General features: G+C 39.6%; 1 protein-coding gene and 1 long non-coding RNA gene across 11 annotated transcripts in view; one reads left to right on the top strand and one right to left on the bottom strand.

Moving 5' to 3' along the window:
- PLEKHM3 (pleckstrin homology domain containing M3) overlaps positions 1-24,625 on the top strand; it is a 200,237-nt gene that overhangs the window by 93,194 nt on the left and 82,418 nt on the right. The gene's annotated exons all lie outside the window — the stretch shown is intronic.
- Positions 1,668-24,625, bottom strand: part of LOC125172101 (uncharacterized) — a 120,643-nt gene continuing 97,685 nt past the window's right edge. For both annotated transcript variants that reach the window (XR_007154588.1, XR_007154589.1), the window contains exon 5: positions 1,668-1,998. This is a non-coding gene — a long non-coding RNA (uncharacterized LOC125172101). The remainder of the gene's footprint in view (positions 1,999-24,625) is intronic.

The raw sequence follows: 24,625 nt of genomic DNA on the forward strand, positions 1-24,625 counted from the left end.
CTAGCTTCTGGTGGGGGGTGGGGGAGGGAGGAGGCTGTTATGGGGAGCTGTTCTCTATTTTGAAGTAGGACTATTTCGTGAAGCGGGTCTAAGATGTTCTGGGCTGCTGGTACTCGTCGCAGCAGGGCCTTACTTAATGTCAGCTCTGCCTTTTTTGAGTGTGCTCTAAATAACCATCACCCACCTAATAACTAAATTCCTGTCACCAGAGGCCATCGCTTACCTACCTTTTACCTTTATAAGGAATCTGACGTTTTAAAAACAAAATTAGCCAGCCCTGCACCTTTGATTAGAGATGATAAACTTATCTAGAAGTAATGTGTAAAGTTCCCTTTGTTTCACTTGGAGGCACAACATTTAAAGTGGAATATAAACATAAGAACCTACTGGATACAACTAATCTTATATAATCTTGATAGGAATTAAAGGAGGGAGGAGTTGGTGTGCAATAGGGGAACGAAAGAGAGCAAGAGAAGCCAGTTCTTACCCAGTTGTAAAAGGCATTCTCTCCCTGCCTGGTTTTTACCTCTGTACAGGAGTAGCCATTAATCTCTAGCAAGTAGGCCCAACATGCTGAAGACCTGTCAACGCCATATAAACAGAAGAAAGCAAACTGTTAATATTGCTGTCTCGAGAAAACTGAAAACAGACTGATTAATCGTACTGGTGCTCCCCCTGCCAGGGAGCTGACTTGGGTCGTCCCCTTATTAGGGAAGTCACAGTTTGCTTTTAGGCCTTTCATTATAATGGCCGCCCGGTCTTCATCCTCAGTGTTCTTGTTCTTGTTGTTAAATGAATGCCTTGTTCTTGAACCCATACCGCAAATCTTGACTGGCAAGGATGATTAGTTTAGAAAAAGTCAGTGTCTTCCATGAAGTCTAAAATGTTTACAGTGCTGACAGTTCACTGTTTCTGAGGAGTCCCAGATGGTGACCCTGTTGGATTGGTTCAAGGCCTAGTTAACTTTTCATGAGAAGAATTGTTTATAGTGTCCACACATGAAGGTACATGAAGAACTCTCTGAAAAATCTTAGCACTCTGAGGACACAGCCACATCAGCAGCGATAGGGAAGTGTTTGGGAGGGACCCTAAGAACTGGTAGAGGGTCTCAGCCCTGTATATTCCGCTGCACACAGGAACAGTAGGATGTGTGTGTAAATCACCTGTCACAAATGAGTGTCTTGGGCCCAAATTTGGCCTAGAGACATGTTTTGTTTGCCCTTTCAGGGACGGTCTCCTTGACTTTTAAATTGGTGGAACAGTTGCTAACATTTAAATAACCAGGAGTTTTCATGTATACACAACGGAGCTCTCTGGTTCCTCTGAGGAAATCAGAAGCTCTGATTACATAGGGCTTCTGTCATTCCTGGATGATCCTGGACTCCCCACTTCGCAGAGTCTCTCCTGCTCCTGTTCCCCCCAAACGCAGGGTCATTCAGTGCAGAATATGTTGCTGCCTTGTTTTTCTTATCCCCAGCCCATTTCATTTGTTTATGGTGGTGCCTGGGCCCATGTTAGATAATCATGGTTTTATCAATTAAAAAATGCTTTCCCACAAATATAATAGTTGTTCTTTACAACAGTCCTTTCAGATGGGAAACAGATGCCATTTAGAAAGAAGAGAAGGAACAGTGTGACTCTGAGATGCTACGTGACTTGCCTGAGGTGACAAATCTGGTAAGCAGCAGAGTCCCTGCTCCGAACCAGATCGCTGCTGTTCTCCCCGGCACATTTGCTGGTGGAGGTGGTGAGGGACAGAGGTCTCCGGGCTCTCAGAAGGAACCACTTTTAATTCTCCGAAAGCCTTGACTGAGGTCGTGTGGAAGAGTGGGAAGGCAGGCAGGGAGGTAGCAGACCACGATGTCCCAGAAAATGGGGTTGCTGACCCAGGCGGTCCTGCGCTCCCGGTTGTTCAGTCAGGCTCGGAGAGCGAGGCGTGACCATGGGCTTAGCATTTTCCCTAGGGCGGCATTTACCAGACCTTCCCATTTCACAGACCTGTAAATTTAAAACAAAAATACGGAGCGATCTGTAGGGTTGCCTTCCATATATATCTTTAACCAAAACAGACATAAACATTACCACCTATTTCTCACCATTTCATAAAGGAACATAGTAACACTACCAAACAAACAAGAAAACAGGCAAATGGTCTCAGAAATCAAACCACTTTTAAAATTCAAATAGATTTTAAAATTCATTCTATTCTCTCTTTCTCTTTTATTTTACCTTGGACTGCTGAGAACATCAGACTGACAACAGCTATTTGGACTAACTTTTCAGAAATCTGACTTAAGTTCTTGACTTGTTGACTTCTTCTGAGTGTTAAAGTGTATCATTCAGTCTAGGGAAAGACATTCTAGAAATTAATGTGGATATCTGAGTATTTCCCACTATCATTGAAATGTGATTTGGGGACTTGGGGTACCTGTGAATCCAAAGTTCCTCTTAGGATATAAATTTAAAACTATTTTCTCTCCAACACTAGTTGAGGCCAGTAGGCCTATTCTCCCAGTTGCTTTGGGCAGAATCGTATTGGGGAACATTTGGGCCTGCTTATCAGGTTTAGCCTTGGCTTAGACCACTCTGAAACAACAGCTTGACTTGGGAGTCTCAAGAGAATACCAAATGTGATTCTTCTACCTTTTAAGCCACCTGCTTCTTCCTGTCTTTGGTCTCACATTTTCCTTGAAATTATAACCCTATCTACAGCATTAGTTCTCACTGAAATATCAGCTTTACTGAACAGTGAGAGATTTCTACCATAAAGATTCCCATTTTTATTAACATTATTTATCCAGGTGAGTACCTGAAAAGAAAAGTGTGGGTGTGTATCCTGTCAGACTGGCATTGCCTCCTCTTCTGTGAAGCAAAATTTAGCAGCCTGCTCGGCTCTTAGACCAGCCCCTGTTGGTGCCACCTCATGTACCAAGATTGCCTTCCGACTCCTTCCTTTGTTACCACGGGGCAAGCTGCCTTTCTGGTGAGCTGGGGGCGGGGGTGGGTGGGCGCTGCTAAATACAAAGGTTGAAATGTCCTTTGGCTATTTGCCAGCCTCTTAAACTTAATCTGCCCAAAACGGAGCTCACCTGTTACCCCCACTGCTGTTGTCAACTGTGCCTGCTGCAGACTTCACCATCAAGCTGGATGGCATCTGTAGCCACCTGGTTGTCCAGGCCAAACACCTTTCTTTCATGTCCACATCCGGTCCCTCAGCAAGTACATTCACTTGCCGTCACCTGCCCGCTACCACCCAGGTGCCAGCCACTGCCTTCTTTCCCCCATGTTATTGCAGTAACGCGTCTCCCCCTTCAGTCTGTTCTTAAACTATAGCTAGAGCTCATGTGTAAATTAGATGATGTCACCCTTGACCCAAACTATCTAATAGCTTCACTTCTCCAGGTAAAAGCCAAGGCCACGTACGGTCTCATCCCCAGTTACCTCTGTGCCCTCTTCTCCCACTACCTGTCCCCTCATTCCCTCTGGTCACACCGGCCTTTTTTTTTTGTCTTTGAGCCGGCTCCTCCTGTGTGAGTTTCTATCCTTGCTTCTCCTTTCCTCAAATAACCACAGGGTTGCTTCCTTAACTCTTTTAGGTCTTTACACAGCTGTCACCTTAATGAAGCATCCTTCACTCCCTTCCACTTCTTCCCCCCATACACTTTCTGTCTTCTTTCTGTGCTTATCACTATATTACATGGTATCTTGTCTGTCTCCCTCTCTTGGGCCGGCATGCGTGGATATGGAAGTTGTGTTTTGCTCACCCTATGCAGCCATATACAGTGGTCCTGCCCTTCCCATTAAATGTCAGCTACAAAAGGTCATGGTTTTTATCCATTTTGTTCACTGCTATGTCCCCAGGGCCTAGAACCATACCTGACTTAGAGAGCTAATCAATATCTGTTGAACAAATGAGCTAAATGAGTAAAGTACTGTTACCAAGATCCCACCTGTTTAATTTGGTCACACTTAATTGTTTTCTTATTACAAAAAAAAAAAAAAAAAATACCAGTCATTATAGAAAACAAAAATAAGAAAGCCAACCATTATCCTACCACTTTGGTGCCTATGTTTCTAGACTTTTTCCTCTGCAGATTTTTTCCTTGTTAAAATGGTTTCATACTGCACATACCACTTTTAACCCAATCATTGCACCTGGCATACTGTGGACATCTTTTTATGCCAGTAAATATTTGTATTAAGCACGATTCACTAAACAGAAATGGTGCTTTGTAGTGTGAGCATACCTACATACCATTGATCCTGGAAAAGTAAATAAGACTATTATTTAGTGTACCCAAAAGTTTGCGTGTTCTAATAATATGCTGAGAAACCATTTCATAGCAACACCTCCTCTTCCCCTGCACATTTCCCCCCCAAATCAGAGTAGGTGGAGGGGCTATCTGTCACAAAGAGAAAAGATGGCTTGCTGTTGGGAATTGAATATGCCTAATTGAGGAGGCTAGTTTATTAAGACATATCTCCTAAGGCAGCCTAGTTCTTAAAACACAATCTACACAGACATGACTTGCTGTGTCTCTGACCTACATCTGAGGACTATTATAACCAAAATCTGAGATCTAATTGTACAATTATTAGCCAACAATTTTAGAAGAATAAGCAGTAGTAGGACTTGAAGCATGTCAGTAACACTTAAATTCAGTAAATGAATACAACTCTTTGCTCTTTATAAGATTTAATATTAGCCAGATTGTGTGACTTTATTTTTTCATGTTAGCTAATTAAAAGTGTCATTAGCTTGCAGTTGAGGCTTTAGTCTCAATAGATTATGAATCTATCAGAACTTTGAAACTACCAAAACACAGGATGTTTTTGAACGCAACACTTCTCATTCTACTTTAAGAATCCTTTTCCCTTGGATGACTTCTAGAACTTCTAAGGTTTTCACATCCTCTAACCTCTTGATCTCCTAATAGCTCCTCCCCCTTCTGTCATTTTCTTCAGAAATCTTGTTTAACAAATCGTGTACCAATATCAACACTCTAAAAGGGAGCTACAGGTTGCAAAAGACCGTGTCATTCAAAACTAAACTGATTAATAAACTGTGAAAAAGGAATTCTGGCAAGTGATATATTAATTTTACTATAATGTACACATAGCTTTTTACTTGCTGAAATCCTTCAGAAAGTTAAAAAGTGATTTTGTTTTATTCGAGAGGAAATGAAATATACAGAAATTATCTAAAATCATTTTGTAAAGGATGACAAAAAATAAAACTCAGTGTAGTTAGATAAATATTACGTTCTTGGAACTGTTAAAAAAATACCATAAGAACATCTTCTAGGATCTATAACTGTGATACAATCTGTCACTTTTGCAATCAGACCCCAGAATAATCAACCAAAATTAGTTCCCAAGTATTCCTACTCCGGGTTTTAGATTGTTACTAAGGAACATAAACACAGTCTCTGAATGAGCAGGTAAAAGAGATCCTTATTTCCCATAACTATCTGCCAAGATATAATATCTGATGCAATCTTGCTACTTTTTAAAGCCAATGAGATTAGCAAAATGAGGTATCTAGATCGAAGCTTGTTTCTTCCACATGGGTTGCTATCAAAATGTCTGCCTTTGATTTAAAATTGTTTTTCCATTAGCTGGGAGCATGGCTAGGCATATGATTCCTGTCCACATCCAGCCTAATGTAGCAATTTCAGAAAGAGTTTGCAGCTCATATGAAGAACACCAAATTGCATCTCCCTGGGTATGCTTCACAGTGCTTCTCGCTGATTTTAGGGTGGGTGATACTGCAGCCCTCTCAACTCAGTACAAATTACCCAACCTGGAGCACAGATTCCTGGAAAACACAGTAATACTACATGAATAGTTTTCTTTTAAATTACTCTTTATGCACTTCTATCCACATTCTTCGTTCAGGCACATAGGACTTAAAATCAAAAATGGAGGTTGTATGTGTGTGTGTATGTGTGTGTGCCCATATACATGGGCCTTTTCTTCAAAACCTATCTCTTACGTGTGCTAACGTTTCCATGACAAACTTTTTTTTTCTCATTTTAATCATTGGGCTTTTAAACACCAGTTGTGCACCACCGAGAACTGAGCTTCAGGGAAATGGTGGTATTAAATCTGTCAAAATCCTCCAAAGGGTCTGCTTACTTCAGAGTCTGACCTAGTGCCTCTTCTCTCATTAGCATCAAAGCTTGGTGGGAGCTGAATTGAAGTCCTCAGAAATTAGTTGGGTTAAATGAGTCTTGATTTATTTGACTCAGTGACCTATTACAAAATGGAATGAGGGCCTCTACCTTTATTATTATTATTATTATTTGAGAGAGTGTGTGTACATGAGTGGGGGGGGGGTCAGAGAGAGAGGGAGAGAGAGAGAATCTTAAGCAGGCTTCAGCTCAGTGCTGAGCCCAACATGGGGCTCAATCCCACAACCCTGGGGTCATGACCTGAGCTGAAATTAAGAGTCAAGTGCCCAACCAACTGAGCCATCCAGTTGCCCTGACCCTTACCTTTTTTGTAAAGACTACTGCCTTTGATTTCATTTGCAATTATCTCTGCATTTTTAACCCTGAGTACCAGTTGCATAATATAAAGGCTGAATCATATATGACCATTTTCTTTTTTAAATTTTTATCTTTACCACCATTCTCATTAGAGCAATCTATAAATGAAGCCTAAGTTACCTTCTTGGAGTGTCAGGCAATTCTAAAGGTGTTAAAGTAGAAAACTTTGGCATTAGAAATGATTGTGCTACTTGATTTCCATGATTTCTTTAGCAAGTTTCTTCATTGCTCTTTGGTATCTGAGAACTTGATAGTGCTGCCTGCCAGTAATGTGGTTTCCCTTGATGGATGAGTAAAGTGTGGAGTTGACTCTCTCTAACACATTTGTCCTTTGGCTCTGATGGCAGGACTGACCAGATGAACTTGCATTGGCATGAGCTGGGCTGTTCTCATGGTTGGCTTGCTGGAGAAATGCTGTCAGATCTGGTGATTAATAGCCCTGCAGTCCAGTAAGGTCACTTCATCACAGAAAACCCTAAACACACAGTCACCTCATCAGAAAGCAAAAGACAGCACCGTTCTGTAGCAAAGATCATGTTTACCAGAGGATTGCAAAATTAGATTACTTTCAGTTAGTTTGCAGCCTTTGGTTCCCAATATGTTGACTTTTAGAGGGAATATTGGAGAAATCAGTAACTACCTTTTATGTAACATTTTAATAGAAATGAAGCATTTCTATTGAAACATTTAATTGAAACATTTCAATTAAGAAAATACAGGAGACGTATGTGTGCATGTGTGTGCAAAAGAGCTTCCAGCTGGGTCCGCCTCTCATTTTCTCTAGGCCATTCCAGGGCCAGGCTCTGTCAATTATCCCTACTTTTGTATCTATAGTTTCCTCCTTTACTAGCACCTTCATTTTAGCATATGAGTATGCCCAAGTCTCTCCCAACTTTAAGAAAAGAATCTTTTTGAGGCATAAAACTTAATTTGAAGAAGTAATAACTGAAACCTCTCTAGCCTGGGGAAGAAAACAGACATCCAGTTCTAGGAAGCATAGGGAGTCCAAAACAAAATGAACCTAAAAAGAGCCACACCAAGACATAATAAATACAGTGTCAAAAATTAAGAAGAGTATTTTAAAAGCAGCAAGAAAAAAGCAACTAGTTACATACAAGGGAATACCCATAAAACCATCAAATCATTTTTCAGCAGGAACTTTGCAGGCTAGAAGGGAGTGACATTATATATTCAGGCATATAGACTGAAAGGAAAAATCTTACAACCAAGAATACTCTACCCAGTAAGTTTATCATTCAAAATTGAAAGAGAGAAAAAGTTTTCCAGACAAACAAAATTTTGAGTTCATCATCACTAAACCAGTCTTACAAGAAATGTTACAGAGGCTCCTTTAAGTGGAAAAGAAAAGGCCATAAGTAGAAGAAAATTATGAAGGAAAAAAATCTCACTGGTAAAAGCAAATATATAGTAAAGGTAGTGGTTGACCACTTATAAAGCTAGTATAAATGGTAAAAGACAAAAGTGGTAGGGGCGCCTGGGTGGCGCAGTCGGTTAAGCGTCCGACTTCAGCCAGGTCACGATCTCGCGGTCTGCGAGTTCGAGCCCCGCGTCAGGCTCTGGGCTGATGGCTCAGAGCCTGGAGCCTGTTTCCAATTCTGTGTCTCCCTCTCTCTCTGCCCCTCCCCCGTTCATGCTCTGTCTCTCTCTGTCCCAAAAATGAATAAACGTTGAAAAAAAAATTAAAAAAAAAAAAAAAAGACAAAAGTGGTAATATCAACTATATCTACAATAATTCATAAAGGGATACACAAAATAGAAAGATGCAAAATAGGGGCGCCTGGGTGGCTTAGACAGTTGAGTGTCTGACTCTTGACCGCAGCTCAGCTCATGCTTTCACAGTTCATGGGGTCAAGCCCTGTGTCAGGCCTGTGCTTACGGTGCAGAACTTGCTTCAGATTCTCTCTCTCCTCCTCTCTCTGCCCCTCCCCGACTTGCTCATGCATATGCTCGCTCTCTCTCTCAAAATAGACTTTGAAAAAAAAAGATGCAGAATAGATCAGATAGATGAAACATGGAGGGTGTGGTTAAGAATGTAGTGTGTTCTTTTATAATGTGTTCAAACTTTAAGCAACAATAAACCTAAAATAGACTGCCATATACATAGGGTATTGTATATGAAACTCATGGTAACCACAAACCCAAAACCTGTAATAGGTACACAAAAAATAAAGATACAAATATCCAAACATAACACTAAAGAAAGTCATCAAATCATAAGAGAGCAAGAGAAGGAAGAACAGAGAAGAACTACAAAAACAACCAGAAAACATTAACAAAATGGCAATAAGTCCATACCTATCAATAACTACTTTAAATGTAAATAGACTAGGGGTACCTGGCTGGCGCAGTCACTTAAGCATCCAGGTCTTGATTTTGGCTCAGGTCATGATCTCAGAATTTGGGAGTTTGATCTCCGTGTCAGGCTCTGTGCTGACAGTGGTAGAGCCTACTTGGGATTCTCTCTCTGCCCTCTTCCCTGCCCCTGCCCCCCCCCCCCCCCCGTCTCTTTTTCTCTCAAAATAAATGAACTTAAAAGAACAGGAAAGAAAGAAACTATGGCCTTAAATGACACATTAAACCAAATGGACTTAATAGATACATAATGTCCCATCCCCAAACAGTAGAATGCATATTGTTTTCAAATGCGCATGAAACCTTCTCCAAAATTACACATTAGTCTACAAAACAAGTCTCAATAAATTTAAGAAGATTGAAATCCTATCAAGCATCTTTTGCAATCACAACAGTATGAAAGCAGAAACCAATTACAAGAAAAAACTAGAAAAATACACACATACTTGGAGGCTAAACAACATGGTACTAAACAATCAATGGGTCAATGAAGAAATCAAAGAAGTAATTTAAAAAACACCTTCAGGCAAATGAAAATGGAAGCAACGTTCCAAAATCTATGGGATCCAGCAAAAACAGTTTTAAGAGGAAATACAGGCCTACCTCAAGAAACAAAAATGTCTAACAGTCTAACCTTACACATAAAGGAACCAGTAAAAGAACAAACAAAACCCAACATTACTAGAAGGAAGGAAATAATAAACATCATAGCAGAAATAAATGAAATAGAGACTAAGAAAACAATAAAAAAAATTAGTGAAACTAAGAGCTGGTTCTCCAAAAAAATAAACAAAATTGATAAACCTCTAGCCAGACTCTTCAAGAATAAAAGAGGGCTCAAATAAGTAAAATCAGAAATGAGAGAAGTCACAACCAACACTAGAGAAATACAAAGGATTTAAAAGACTATGAGCAATAAATTGGATAGCTAGAAGTAGATAAATTCCTAGGAACATATAATCTTTCAAGACTGAATAAGGAAGGAATAGAAAATCTGAACAGACTTTCTGTTCTCCTCCGCAAACAAAAGTCCAGGACCAGATGAAGTATTCCGAAAATTTCAGATGAAGAAATGCTTCCAAATTCATTCTACAATGCCAGCATTACCCTGATACCAAAACCAGACAAAGACATTTAAAAAAAAAAAAAAAAAAAGGAAATTACATATCAACAGCTTTGATATAGATGCAAAAAAACTTCAGTGAAATATTAGCAAACCAAAGCCAACAATACATGAAAAGGATCATATACCATAGTCAACTGGGATTTATTACTGGGATACAAAGATGGTTTAATATCCACAAAACCAACCTGATATACCACATTAACAAAAAGGAGGGTAAAAATCATGTAGTCATCTCAATAGATGCAGAAAAAGCATTGGACAAAATTCATCCATTTATGATAAAAACTCTCAAAGTGGGTACAGAGGGAACATACCTCATCATCATAAAGGTCTTATATGACAAACCCACAGCTAACATCATACTCATTGGTGAAAAGCTGAAAGCTTTTCCTCTAAGATCAGGCAAAAGACAAAGATGCCCACTTTCACCACTTTTATTCAACATTGTGTTAGCAGTTTTAGTTACAGCACTCCCACAAGAAAAAAGAAATAAAAGGTATCCAAATTGGAAAAGAGGAAGTAAACCTGTGCTAGATCCTAAAGACTCCACTACAAAACTGTTAGAATAAATGAATTCAGTACTGTTGCAGGATACAAAATATATGGAAATCTGTTGCAATTATTATGCATTAACAAACAATCAGAAAGAGAAATTAGGAAAACAATCCCATTTACAAGTGTATTAAGAAGAATAAAATACATGGGAATAAATTTAACCAAGAAGGTAAAATACCCTAAAGAGAAAAACTGAGGATGACACAATAGAAGAATATACTGTGCTCAAGGTTTGAAAGAATGTTGTTAAAATGTTCTTACTACCCAAAGCAACGTACAGATTCAGTGCAACCCCTGTCACAATACCAGTGGCATTTTTCACAGAACTAGAACAAGTAAACCTAAAATTTGTATTGAATAGCAAAAGACCTAGAGTAGCAAAAACAATCTTGAGGTATCATGCCTCCTGGTTTCAAACTATATTACAAAGCTATAATCATCAAAACAGCATGGTATTAGCACAAAAACAGACACATAGATGAATAAAACAGAATAGCCCAGAAATAAACCCACTCATATGGTCAACTAATCTACAACAAAGAAGGTAAGAATATACAATGGGGAAAAGACAGTCTCAATAAATGGTGCCTAGAAAATTGGACCACGTTCTTACACCATATACAAAAAATAAACAAAATGAATTAAAGACTTAAATGTAAGACCTGAAACCATAAAACCCCTAGAAGAAAACGTAGGCAGTCAACTTTTGGACATCAGTCTTAGCTATTTTTTTGGATCGTTTTTCTCAGTTGATAAAAAACAAAGCAAAAACAAACAATTGGGACAATATCAAACTAAAAAGCTTTTGCCCCACAAAGGAAGCTATTAATGAAATGGAAAGGTAACCTACTGAGTGGGAGAAGATATTTGCAAATAAGGGATCAATATCCAAAATATATAAATAACTCATTAGTATAAAAAAAAACCTGATGAAAAAATGGACAAAGCACCTAAAATAGATAATTTTTTTAAAGAAGACATACAGATAACCAACAGACACATGAAAAGATGCTCAACATCACTAATCATCAGGGAAATGTAAATCAAAACCATAGGAAGATATCCTATCTTTCAGAGTGGCTAGTATCAATACAAGAAATAAAAAATGTTAGCAAAGATATAGAAAAAAGGGATCCCTTATGCAGTGTTGGTGGGAATGTACTTGTTGCAACCACTGTGGAAAAGAGTAAAAAGGTTCCTCCAGAAATTCAAAATAGAACTAAAATCAGATGATCCAGCAATTCCATTTCTGGGTATCTATCTGAAGAAAATGAAAATTCAAAAAGATGTATGTACCCCTGTGTTCATTACAGCATTATTTATAGTAGCCAAGATATGGAAACCACTGAAGTGTCTATCAGTGGATGAATGAATAAAGAAATTGTGGTATACATACACAAAGTGGAATATTACTCAGCCATAATCTGATTTCAAAAATGAAATTTTGGTTGGGGTGCCTGTGTAGCTCAGTCGGTTAAGCATCTGACTTTGGCTCAGGTCATGACCTCATGGTTCACAGGTTCGAGCCCTGCATCCGGGCTCTGTGCTGACAGCTCAGAGCCTGGAGCCTGCTTCGTGGATTCTGTCTGTCTGTCTGTCTCTCTCTCAAAACATAAATAAAACATTAAAAAAATTAAAATAAATGTTTTTTAAATGAAATCTTGGGGTCACCTGGAGAAATATTGCCGTTTGTGACAACATGGATGGATGTAGAGGGTATTATGCTAAGTGAAATAAGCCGGAGAAAGACAAGTACCATGATTTCACTTACATGTAGAATCTAAAAAATAAAACAAAATAATAAACAAAAAATGGAAACAAACTAATTGGTGGTTGCTAAAGAGAGGGTGGAAGGGTGAAATAGGTGAAGAGGATTAAGAGGCACAAATTTCCAGTTGTAAATAAGTCACAGAGATGTAAAATACAGTATAGGGAATTAAAATTTTAATGACAATGTGTGGTGACAGACGGTAACTAGATTTTTAAGTGCTTATTTTCTAATTTATGTAATGTTGAATCACTTTGTTACCTGCAACTAATACTGTATATTAATGACAATTAAAAAGGTTTTTCTAATTGAAATAATACATTTCTTGTTTAAAAAAGGAAAAGATCCCTTCTTAGTCCTACCTCCTTTTTTTTTTTTTTTTTTTTTTAGCTATGCCCCAGTTTCTCTTTTTTTAAGGGCTACTTCTTTAAAGAGTAATCCATAGTCCTTCACCCCTCTGCAATCTGACTTCCCTCTTCCTCTCCTGAAATCAGTTCGTTCCAGGTCGCTAATGATTCCCATTTGCCAAATCCAGCAGAAACTTCTCGAGCTTTGTGACAGTCTTACTCATATTATTTGACCTCTCCACTGCCTTGGATGCCACTGACCCTCTTTTTCCTTCTTGAAATTCTCTCCTTTCTTGGCTTTGCTGCTCCTGGCTCTTCTGCTTTTTCTCCCTCCTATCACCTGCTCCTTCCCAGTCTTCTTCCCGCATCCACTCCCTAACTAATACTGTTCTGCCAGGATCCAGTCTGGGTTTTCTGTTTTTCTAATATGTGCTGTCCTGGGCTAGCACTTATGGCTTCACCTAACACCTGTAGGCTAAGGGCACACAAATCTCCTGCCTGGACTCCTGGGCGACTTTTCCTGGACATTCCGCAAACAGTTCTAGTCCTCTGCCCCAACTGAGCTACCTGTTGCGCAAAGACAATTCCTCTTCCTTGTTCCCTATGCCGGTAAGTGGCCATGCCACTTACCTAGTGGACCTAGCTGGAAAACTGAATAATCCCAGGCTCCTTCCTGGCCTTCACTTCCTGTTAGTCAGCATGACCTGTGGATTCTGCTACAGAAATCTATCTTGTGGCAGGCCCACTCTCTACAACCCCAGAGTAGCCATTTAAATTCTGTCCAGGCCCCCATCATTTCTCGCCTAATTTACAAAAAAGTTGTCCATCCCTCTGTCTCTCCCCCATCCCCTTCTGCTGCCGGGGTTCTTTTAAAGTCACAGATCTAACCATACTGTCCTCCTACACTTCTGTGGCAGCCCCATCTCTTTTGAGGTAGATGCGTAGCAAGGCATTGGGAGACCTCTCGTTTCTGGCTCTGCCCTGCCTTTCTAAGCTCCTACCCATCTGTACGTGTGCACTGCTCTTTCTTCCTCCCACACAGCCGGTCCCCTGAGAGCACTTTGCTCACACTGGCCTCTGTGCTGTCACGCGTGCTGCTCCCTCCACCTAGAACTCCCCTCCTTCCACACCTTCAGATTACCAATGGGCAGTTCTCTGAGGCCTTCCGGAGCAGGTGCTCTGCAGGTTTCCCTCACCCCTGCAGGTATGTCTCCCAGTCTCAGCACTCCACCTTGTGAACTGGAGCCATTTGCTTACTTGCCCGTGTATCCCACTTGTCTGCATATTCTTTGCTATTAAAAAGCCATGTTTTCTCCAAAGCTCCAGGGCCTAGCACAATGCCCGTCACATATTACGTACCCTGCATCTATTTATTGCATTGAAACATATGCTGATTTTAGGTTTTTGTTTTTGTTTTTGTTTTTTAATTTTTTTTTTCAACGTTTATTTATTTTTGGGACAGAGAGAGACAGAGCATGAACGGGGGAGGGGCAGAGAGAGAGGGAGACACAGAATCGGAAACAGGCTCCAGGCTCTGAGCCATCAGCCCAGAGCCTGACGCGGGGCTCGAACTCACAGACCGCGAGATCGTGACCTGGCTGAAGTCGGACGCTTAACCGACTGCGCCACCCAGGCGCCCCTGATTTTAGGTTTTTACCACAGTGACAAGTCATAGAGGTTGTAAGGTTGGATTTCATTTGCATTAAATTCACTGGGAGGTATGATGATCACAAGTAGTGTTTTCTGATGAAATGCAAATAATCATCCATTCTTTATTGAATACATTAATAGTAAAATTAATGCTGACATGACTATCTTAAAGGGACACCCGGCTTTGCCTCCTGGATATGAATCACTCCCCCAGGGGTCCCTGAAGTGGCTGTGAACTTTTCTCTGCATCCCCTAGGCAGCTCTGCGTGAGGCAGTTTACTGCTACCCAAGCACACACTGGGTCCACAGGTCCTCTGCAACCCCTTTTAGTACTCAGAGTGTAAGGGAAACTGGCCCCTGGGAGTCCCAACTCGTTCCGTCCATTTCCTAAAGAGCTTGGTCGATTGAGCCAACTTGCCCAGGTAAACCACAGCAGGGAAGAGCCCTTGGTGTCACCCTGATGGGAAGTTGCAGGCGCTTTCCTGGGCTTCGCTTTTATGTTATTATTTACCCCCTTGCTTCCCTTTGGATGGTCTGCCTAAAGGAGATTTTCAGAGACTGTCTTGCAAACCCAACCTGCCATGAAGATGGGAGGCAGTGAGAAAGAGGAACAGCCTGATATCTGGCCCTGCCTTTGAAACCCTTACCTTCTCTAAGCACAAGAGTGTGTTCCTACTTCTAAATGGCTGGAAAAAAATTTTTTTTAATTTACATTAAAAAGCACCAGTAAGGAGATACATTTTAATACCTCTCAGTCTTCCCTCTCAGGAAATTTACGGTCGTATTTGACTTTAGTGCTTTTGTGCTACAATTGCCATCCTGAGGGAAAAGAAAAGCTGATTGGCATTATCGTCTTAAAAGCCTGTGGATTTTGTGGCCACCACCATATCTCCTGAACACATCTTCTCCAGACACACTCAGCTTAGTTCCTTTATCTTTTCTGCATATATTGCATTTTCTAGTTCTTTGTGTCTGTTATGACCGACCCCGTATAAATTATGGTAGTAGACACTGACAGGTGGTAGAGAGGAGACAGTAGATGAGGTGCTTCTGCGGGGAGAGAAGACAAACGTGAAATATATTCACACCCAGAAACATTAAACACATAGATAACTTTAGCAGTACAAATGTTAGATGACTGTGCTCAAAGCTGGTTAGTTATTGTGAGAAGAGGAGTGGTAGTTAATGAGCAGTGTTTGGAAGCAAGAAGGACCTAGCCCAGTAAGGAGAATCTGGAAATTATTGCTCATCAACTGTGTTCATCGACACATTCATCTCCAGCCCTTGGCACAACACCTGGCTTGTTGTATGCACTAAGTTGTTAACTGGTTAATGGACGGACTGGCTGTAGTACTCTAGGAAGAGTCTACCAGTACGATTTGATTTGTAAGTTTATAATTATTTCTTACATCCTGTGTACTCTGTCATAGAAGTCTTAGGATTTTAGAGCAGGAAGGACTAAGTGGCAAAACATCGAGATGACCCTGCCCTGTGTTTTTTCCTGCTACGGTCCATTTCAGTCAGTTTCCTTCTCCCACAGTGTCCAGCTGACCTACGTTTGTACAAACCAACAGAAGAGGTAGAAGCTAATCTTGAAATGATTTTCCAGCCTACCTACTTGATTCACTGTCTCCATTTCTTAGCCCTTCTGACACATTGCTTTCATTTTACTTTATTTAAGGGATTTCATTATTAAGCATTTGCTGTTTAAAGATTATTCCTCCCATTGAGTCATGCTCAAACATTCCGTGTCCCCTTATTGGACTATCATATGTTGCTATGCTAGCTGCCCCACTCTAAGACTGCGTCCTAGGTTTCCTATTTGGCATGTATCTTTAGGTCTCAAGTTTTCCTGCAAATGCTTACATTATATATAAATAGGAAACTATAAATGCAATGTTGTATTCAGATTGGATCCTTGACTAGAAAAAAGGACATTAGACAATTGGTGAAATTTGAATAAAGTCTATAATTTGCATAATGCTTCCTTTCTTAGGTTTGGTCAATGCACCATGGTTGTGTACGATGTTAACATAACATCGGGGTAGCCAGGTGAAGTACATGAGGGTTATAAACATTTCACAAATAGAGGAAATGTTAGAAACCTGTAAACATGCTGGTTATTTTTAAAACAATTTTTCAAGCCGGAGAAAAATTGCAGAATGCCAAAGTGTACTTTAGATAATTCCAGGCAGTGTAAGGTAAACAAATAACAATGCCTTTCCCTACTATGCCCCTTCCTATTCAGTTCCCTTCTAGGTCCATCCCATCCACTTTCACAGCTTTCACTGTCCCCTCTGTGCTGATGTCAGCAATGCCCTGGAGTATTCCACATCTCTTCATCCCATATTTCCAAGGCCCATATTTGCTGGCTCTCCTACAAGCACTCTATATTCAGCACGTGTGAAACTCAGTTCTGTATCCCCTGCCCTGACAGCCTGCCCTGTGTAGGCCAGTGACATCACCATCCTGTCACCCAAGCTAGATACTTCAGTCTCTTTTGATTCCTTTGTCCTCTTTCACAGATTCTAAACATTGTCAATTCTTCATCCAAAAGGTCTCCTGTATTACCTATCCCCCACTTTCACTGTCCTCCTGTGGTTACCCTAAAATAGACTCTCAAATACCTGTAGGGACTATCTCTACCTGCAGTCTGCCCATAATCTCTACTGCCTTCAGAAATTGGGCATGACAGAGTATATCAGTGTCACTTTCCTGCTTAAAAATGTATAAATGGCTATATATTGCTCTGGCCTAAGTAGCAATAACATCTACCTACAAGAGACATGCATTATATAGCTAAATTAGATAGTTAGCCTGCCTCCCTCTTTCCTCTACTCCCACCTTCAAGAAAGTGGAAGGAGTACAGGCCTTTGGAGTTAGAAAGTCCTGACCTTGAATCCCAGATTTGTGACTTTGGACAAATTAGTCTTTGCCTCAGAGCATCAGTTTTTTCTCACATAAAATGGAGGCTATACTTACATGTAGGGCAGTTGTGAGAATTAAATTAAATGGTGATGTATGTTGGGGCACCTGGCTGGCTCAATTGGAGGAGCATGTGGCTCTTAATCTCAGGGTCGTGGGTTTGAGGCCCATGTTGGGTATAGAGATTACTTAAATAAATAAAACTCTTAAAAAAAAAAAAAAAGAAGGAAAGAAAGAAAGAAAAGAAATGATGATGTATGTCAAGTGCCCAGCCCCCAGTGGCCTTTTCTTACTGTTATTGGTGCTTAATACTATAGGGTGCCAGGAGGAATACATCTCTCAATCATCTCTGTCTTGTATGTGTGTTTTTGAAAATGGAAGTGGTCTACCCTCCACAACAAGGAGCCTGTCTGTAGTAGGGAAACTTATCCCTCACGTGGAGGAATAGGCACTTTCCCCATAACGTACCCACCTGGGCTTGGAATGTGTACCCCCTTCCTGCCACAGGTGTGGCCCTGAACCATTAGAGATGAAGAGTCCAGCCTCAGGTACTATAATGCATTTCCTAGAATATAAGTGCCTTGCCATTCACTCAGTCTATTCTCATTGCTGTGGACAAAACAGGGCATTTGAGCAGAATTTTTCAGAGCCTATCATACTTACTAGGAGAACTGCAAACAAGCATATGCCTGTACCAGACCTCCATGGGGGAAGGAATTTATCTAACAGGTGCCCTTTCTTCAGTGGCTTAGTACAGTGGCTGACACATAGTTGTGCTTAATCAGTATTGGATAGATAGAAAGATGAATGGAAGGATGAAGGAATGATTTAATCTCTAGGATTTGTCTATTAATGCATGCATAATTGAAAGACTGAATAATAAATTTCCTAATGAGCTGGATATTAGCTCAGGGATTCTAAACCTTGGCTGCACTAATCACCAGGAGAATTTTTGTTTCGTTTAACACTGATTTCTGAGTTCTACCCATGCTTATGCCCCGTTGTTTATTAAAATCACTTGGGGGAGATTTTAGAAGACAGTCAGGGTTGGGGTCAAACATGCCAGACCATTCTAAAAATATGTATCCTGTGCATAACTTACCATTCTCAATTAACAGTTTAGTTATCTTTTCCTCACTTGACTTAACTTTCCTTGGCTTATTACTGGGAATGTCTTATTCACAATTTTCCACCTACTGCCTGGCACAGTGCTTGGTGTATAGAGGACAGTTATAAACGTTAATTGAATAAATTGGTTGTTTCATTTAGGATACAAAAAAAATCGCACAGTACCACAAAAGACAGAAAAAAAATGCTGGCACCATGAGTTTTATTTGGGGATGTATGTGTGTTGGTCGGGAGGGTTCTAACCGTCTATACTTTGGTATGATTTTTGTTCATAATCCATTGTTTTTTTTCTCTGTTCACAGTCATTTATCCAGATACTGTAAATTGACAGCAGCTAAATATATTAGACTCTGTCAGGGAATCCCAATTTGAAATATTTCACCCCATTAGTCCCATCTGTACCTATGCACTAAAATTCGTCATGATATATGCAAGAGGATAGTTCATTAATGTGATATCAAGCACCATTGTCCCCATTAAAGAAAGCCATAAAACCCTCTAGACAAAGACACACAGGTTGCCACACCGATTTTCTCAATTCCATAATCTAGTAATTTAGGCATAGAACTGGAAAGATATTTAAAGACATCATGTTCAGTAGTCTTTATTAAACATTGAAGAAGCTGGAGCTAGGTGGGTTTTAGGATTTGCCTGAGATGACACAACCTGTGAGAGACACAGCTAGTGCAAGAAACCTGATGTTCTAACCCACCGTGGATTGCATTAGAGTCAAAGGTCAGGATAAATTCCAAGAAATGCCCAATCTTCTAAGACTGAATCAAGAAGAAATGCAAGATCTGAATAGACAAATTATAAATAGTGAAATTGAATCAGTAATCAAAAATTTCCAGCAAATAAAAGTCCAGTACCAGATGGCTTCATAGGTGAATTCTACTAAACATTAAAAAAGAGTTAACACCTATCCTTCTCAAACTATTGCCAAAAAAAAAAAGAGAGAAAGAATACTTCCAAACACATTCTATGAGGCCAGCATTACCCTAATACCAAAACCAGACAAAGACGGTAAAGAAAGAAAGAAAGAAAGAAAGAAAGAAAGAGAGAAAGGGAAGAAAAGAAAAGAAAAAGGAAGAAAAGAAAATTACAGGCCAGTATCACTGATGAACATACGTACAAGTATCTTCAACAAAATATTAGCAAACCAAATTCAGTAATATATTGAAAGGATAATAGGCAGTGATCAAGCGGGATTTATTCCAGGGATTCAAGGAAGTTTCAATATCCAAAAGTACACAGATAATCCACATGATAAACCACATAAACAGAGGGTTAAAAATTATATCATTATCTCAATAGATACAGAAAAAGCATGACAAAATTCAGCATCCACTTACGATAAAAACTCAACAAAGTAAGTCTAGAAGGAACATACCTCAACATGATAAAAGCAATATATGACAAACCCACAAATAACATCATACTCAATGGTGAAAAGCTAAAAGCTTTTCCTTTAAGATCAGACACAAGACAAAGATGCCCACTCTCACCACTTTTTAAAAAAATATTTTTTAATGTTTACTTTGTCTACTTTTGATGGGGGGAGGGGCAGAAAGAGAGAAAGAATCCCAAGTAGGCTGCACACTAGCACAGAGCCTGACAGGGCTTGATCCCACAACTGCAAGACCATGACCCAAGCCACTATCAAGAGTTGGAAGTTCAACCAATTGAGCTACCCAGGCGCCCCTCACTCTTACACCTTTTATTCAAATTATGGAAAATGATAAAGCTGAGAAAAAGATAAAAAAAAAATAATAGACCATGAGGGGAGAATTAGAGAACTAAGTGATTTAATGAAACGTAAGAATATCTGTATCATAGGAGTTCCAGAAGAAGAAGAGAGAGAGAGAGAAAGGGGCAGAAGGTTTACTTGAACAAATTATAGCTGAGGACTTCCTCAATGTGGGGAAGGTAGCAGACATGCAAATCCAGGAGGCATAGAGAACTCCCTTCAGATGTAACAAGAATAGGTCTCCACAGCATATTACAGTGACACTGGCAAAATGCAAAGATAAAGAGAGAATTCTGAAAGCAGCTAGGGACAAACGGGCCTTAACCTATAAGGGTAGACACATAAGGGTAGTAGCGGACCTGTCCACTGAAACTTGGCAGGCCAGAAGGGAGTGGCAGGAAATATTCAATGTACTGAATAGGAAAAATATGCAGCCAAGAATCCTTTACCCAGCAAGGTTGTCATTCAGAATAGGAGAGATAAAGGCTTTCCAAGACAAACAAAAACTGAAGGAGTTCGTGACCACTAAACCAACCCTGCAAGAGATCTTAAGGGGGAGTCTGTGAGTGGAATGCTATAAAGACTGCAAAAGTCCAGAAACCTCACCACAAGCATGAAATCTACAGATAATACAATGACACTAAATCCATATCTTTCAATAATAACGCTGAATGTAAATGGACTAAATGCTCCAAACAAAAGACATAGGGTATCAGAATAGATAAAAAACAAGATTCATCTACATGCTGTCTATAAGAGACTCATTTTAGACCTGAGGACACCTTCAGATTGCAAGTGAGGGGATGGGGAACCATCTATCATGCTACTGGAAGTCAAAAGAAAGCTGGAGTAGCCATACTTATATCAGACAAACTAGACTTTAAACTAAAGGCTGTAACAAGAGATGAAGAAGGGCATTATATAATAATTACAGGGTCTATCGGTCTATCCATCAAGAAGAGCTAACAATTATAAATGTTTATGCACCCAATTTGAGAACACCTGTATATATAAATCAATTAATCACAAACATAAACAATCTTATTGATAAGAATGCAGTAACTACAGGTGACTTTAATACTCCATTTACAACAATGGACAGATCATCTAGGCAGAAAAATCAATAAAGAAACAGTGACCTTGAATGATACACTGGACTAGATGGACTGGAAAGATATATTCAGAACTTTTCATCCAAAAGCAGAATACGCATTCTTCTCAAGTGCACATGGAACATTCTCCAGAATAGATTACATACTGGGTCACAAAACAGCTCTCAATAAATCAAAAATAATTGAGATCATACCATGCACCCTTAAGATCACAATGCTATGAAACTTGAAATCAACCATGAGAAAAAGTTTGGAAAACCTCCAAATGCATGGAGATTAAAGAACACCTTGCTAAAGAATGAATGGGTCAACCAGGCAATTAAAGAAGAAATTTAAAAATATATGGAAACAAATGAAAATGAAAACACAACAGTCCAAACCCTTTGGCATGCAGCAAAAGAAGTCCTAAGAGGAAAATACATTGCAGTCCAGGCCTATCTCAAGAAACAAGAAAAATCGCCAATACAAAATCTGACAGCACACCTAAAGGAACTAGAAGCACAACAGCAAAGAAACCCCAAGGCCAACGGAAAAAGAGAAATAATAAAGACTACAGCAGAAATAAACAATGTAGAATCCAAAAAAAAAAAAAACCCAAAAAACAACAACAACAAAAAAAACATTAAACAGATCAATGAAACTAAGAGGTGGTTTTTTGAAAAAATAAACAAAATTGATAACCCCCTAGTCAGACTTCTCAAGAAGAAAAAAAGAGAGGACCCAAATATATAAAACAAGAATGAAAGAGAGATCACAACCAACACCACAGAAATACAATTACCAGAGAATACTATGAAAAAATGTATGCCAACAAAGTGGACAATCTGGAAGAAATGGACAAATTCCTAGATATCCACACACTACCAAAACTCAAATGGGAAGAAATAGAAAACTTGAATAGACCCATAACTAGTCTAGAAGAAATTGAATCAGTTTTCAAAAATCTTCCAACAAATAAAGAGTCCTGGGCCAGATGGCTTCCCAGAGTAATTCTACCAGACTTAAAGCAGAGTTAACATTTATCCTTCTTAAGCTGTTCCAAAAAATAGAAATGGAAGGAAAGCTTCTGGACTCATTCTATGAAGCCAGCATTACCTTGATTCCCAAACCAGACAGAGACCCCACAAAAAAAAGGAGAATTACAGGCCAATATCCCTGATTAACATGGATGCAGAAAATCTCAACAAGATACTAGCAAATCGAATTCAACAGCATATTAAAAGAATTATTCAGGGGCGCCTGGGTGGCGCAGTCGGTTAAGCGTCCGACTTTAGCCAGGTCACGATCTTGCAGTCTGTGAGTTCGAGCCCCGCTTCGGGCTCTGGGCTGATGGCTCAGAGCCTGGAGCCTGTTTCCGATTCTGTGTCTCCCTCTCTCTCTGCCCCTCCCCCGTTCATGCTCTGTCTCTCTCTGTCCCCAAAATAAAAAACATTGAAAAAAAAATTTATAAAAAAAAAAAAAAGAATTATTCACCATGATCAAGTGGGATTCATTCTTGGGCTGCAGGGCTGTTTCAATATTCACAAATCAATGTGATATATCACATTAGTAAAAGGAAGGATAAGAACCATATGATCCTGTCAATAGATTCAGAAAAACCATTTGACAAAATACAGCATCCTTTCTTAATAAAAATCCTCAAGAAAGTCCGAACAGAAGGAACCTACCTTAACATCATAAAAGCCATATATGAAAAGCCCACAGCTAATATCCTCAATGGGGAAAAATTGAGAGCTTTCCCCCTGAGATCAGGGACACGACAAGGATTTGCACTCTCACCTCACCACTGTTGTTTAACATAGTGTTGGAAGTCCTAGCCTCAGCAATCAGACAACAAAATGTAATAAAAGGCATCCAAATTGGCAAAGCAGCCAAACTTTAACTTGTCACAGATGACATGATACTCTACATGGAAAACCCAAAAGATCCCACCAAAAAGCTGCTAGAACTGATACATGAATTCAGCAAAGTCGCAGGATATAAAATCAGTGTATAGGAATCGGTTGCATTTCTATACACCAATAATGAAGCAACGGAGATATCAAGGAATTGATCCCATTTACAATTGCACCAAGTACCATAAAATACCTAGGAATAAACCTAACCAAAGAGGTAAAAGATCTGTATGCTGAAAACTATAGAAAACTTATGAAGGAAATTGAAGAAGACACAAAGAAATAGAAAAACATTTCATACTCATGGATTAGAAGAATATTGTTAAAATGTCAGTACTACCGAAAGCAATTTATACATTCAGTACAATCCCAATCAAAATTGCACAGGCATTCTTCTCAGAGCTAGAACAAGCAATCCTAAAATTTGTATGGAACCACAAAAGACCCCAAATAGCCAAAGTTATGCTGAAAAAGAAAGCCAAAGCAGGAAGCATCACAATCTCAGACTTTAGCCTCTACTACAAAGCTGTAATCATCAAGACAGTATGGTATTGGCACAAAAACAGACACATAGACCAACGGAATAGAATAGAGAACCCAAAATTGGATCCACAAATGTATGGCCAACTAATCTTTGACAAAGCAGGAAAGAGTATCCAATGGAAAAAAGACAGTCTCTTTAGCAAATGGTGCTGGGAAAACTAGACAGTAACATGCAGAAGAATGAAACTGGACCACTTTTTTACACCATACACAAAAATAAACTCAAAATGGATGAAAGACCTAAATGTGAGACAGGAAACCATCAAAACCTTAGAGGAGAAAACAGGCAACAACCTCTTTGACCTCAGCTACAGCAATTTCTTGCTCAACATGTCTCCAAAGGCAAGGGAAATAAAAGCAAAAATGAACTACTGGGACCTCATCAAGATAAAAACCTTCTGCAATGCAAAGGAAACAATCAACAAAACTAAAAGGCAACTGATGGAATGGGAAAAGATATTTGCAAATGACATATCGGATAAGGGGCTAGTATCCAAAATCTATAAAGACCTTACCAAACTCAACACTCAAGAAACAAATAATCCAGTGAAGAAATGGGCAGAAGACATGAATAGACACTTCTCCAAAGAAGACATCCAGATGGCCAACCAACACATGAAAACATGCTCAACATCACTCATCATCAGGGAAATACAAATCAAAACCACATTGAGATACCACCTCAAACCAGTCAGAGTGGCTAAAAATTAACAACATGGAAAACAACAGATGCTGGTGAGGATGTGGAGAAATGAGAACCCTCCGGCACTGTTGGTGGGAATGCAAACTGGTGCTGCCACTCTGGAAAACAGTGTGGAGGTTCCTCAAAAAAGTAAAAATAGAACTACCCTACAACGCAGCAATAGCGCTACCAGGAATTTATCCAAGGGATACAGGAGTGCTGA

This window comes from Prionailurus viverrinus, chromosome C1, assembly GCF_022837055.1.
Source record: "Prionailurus viverrinus isolate Anna chromosome C1, UM_Priviv_1.0, whole genome shotgun sequence".
NCBI lineage: Eukaryota > Metazoa > Chordata > Mammalia > Carnivora > Felidae > Prionailurus > Prionailurus viverrinus.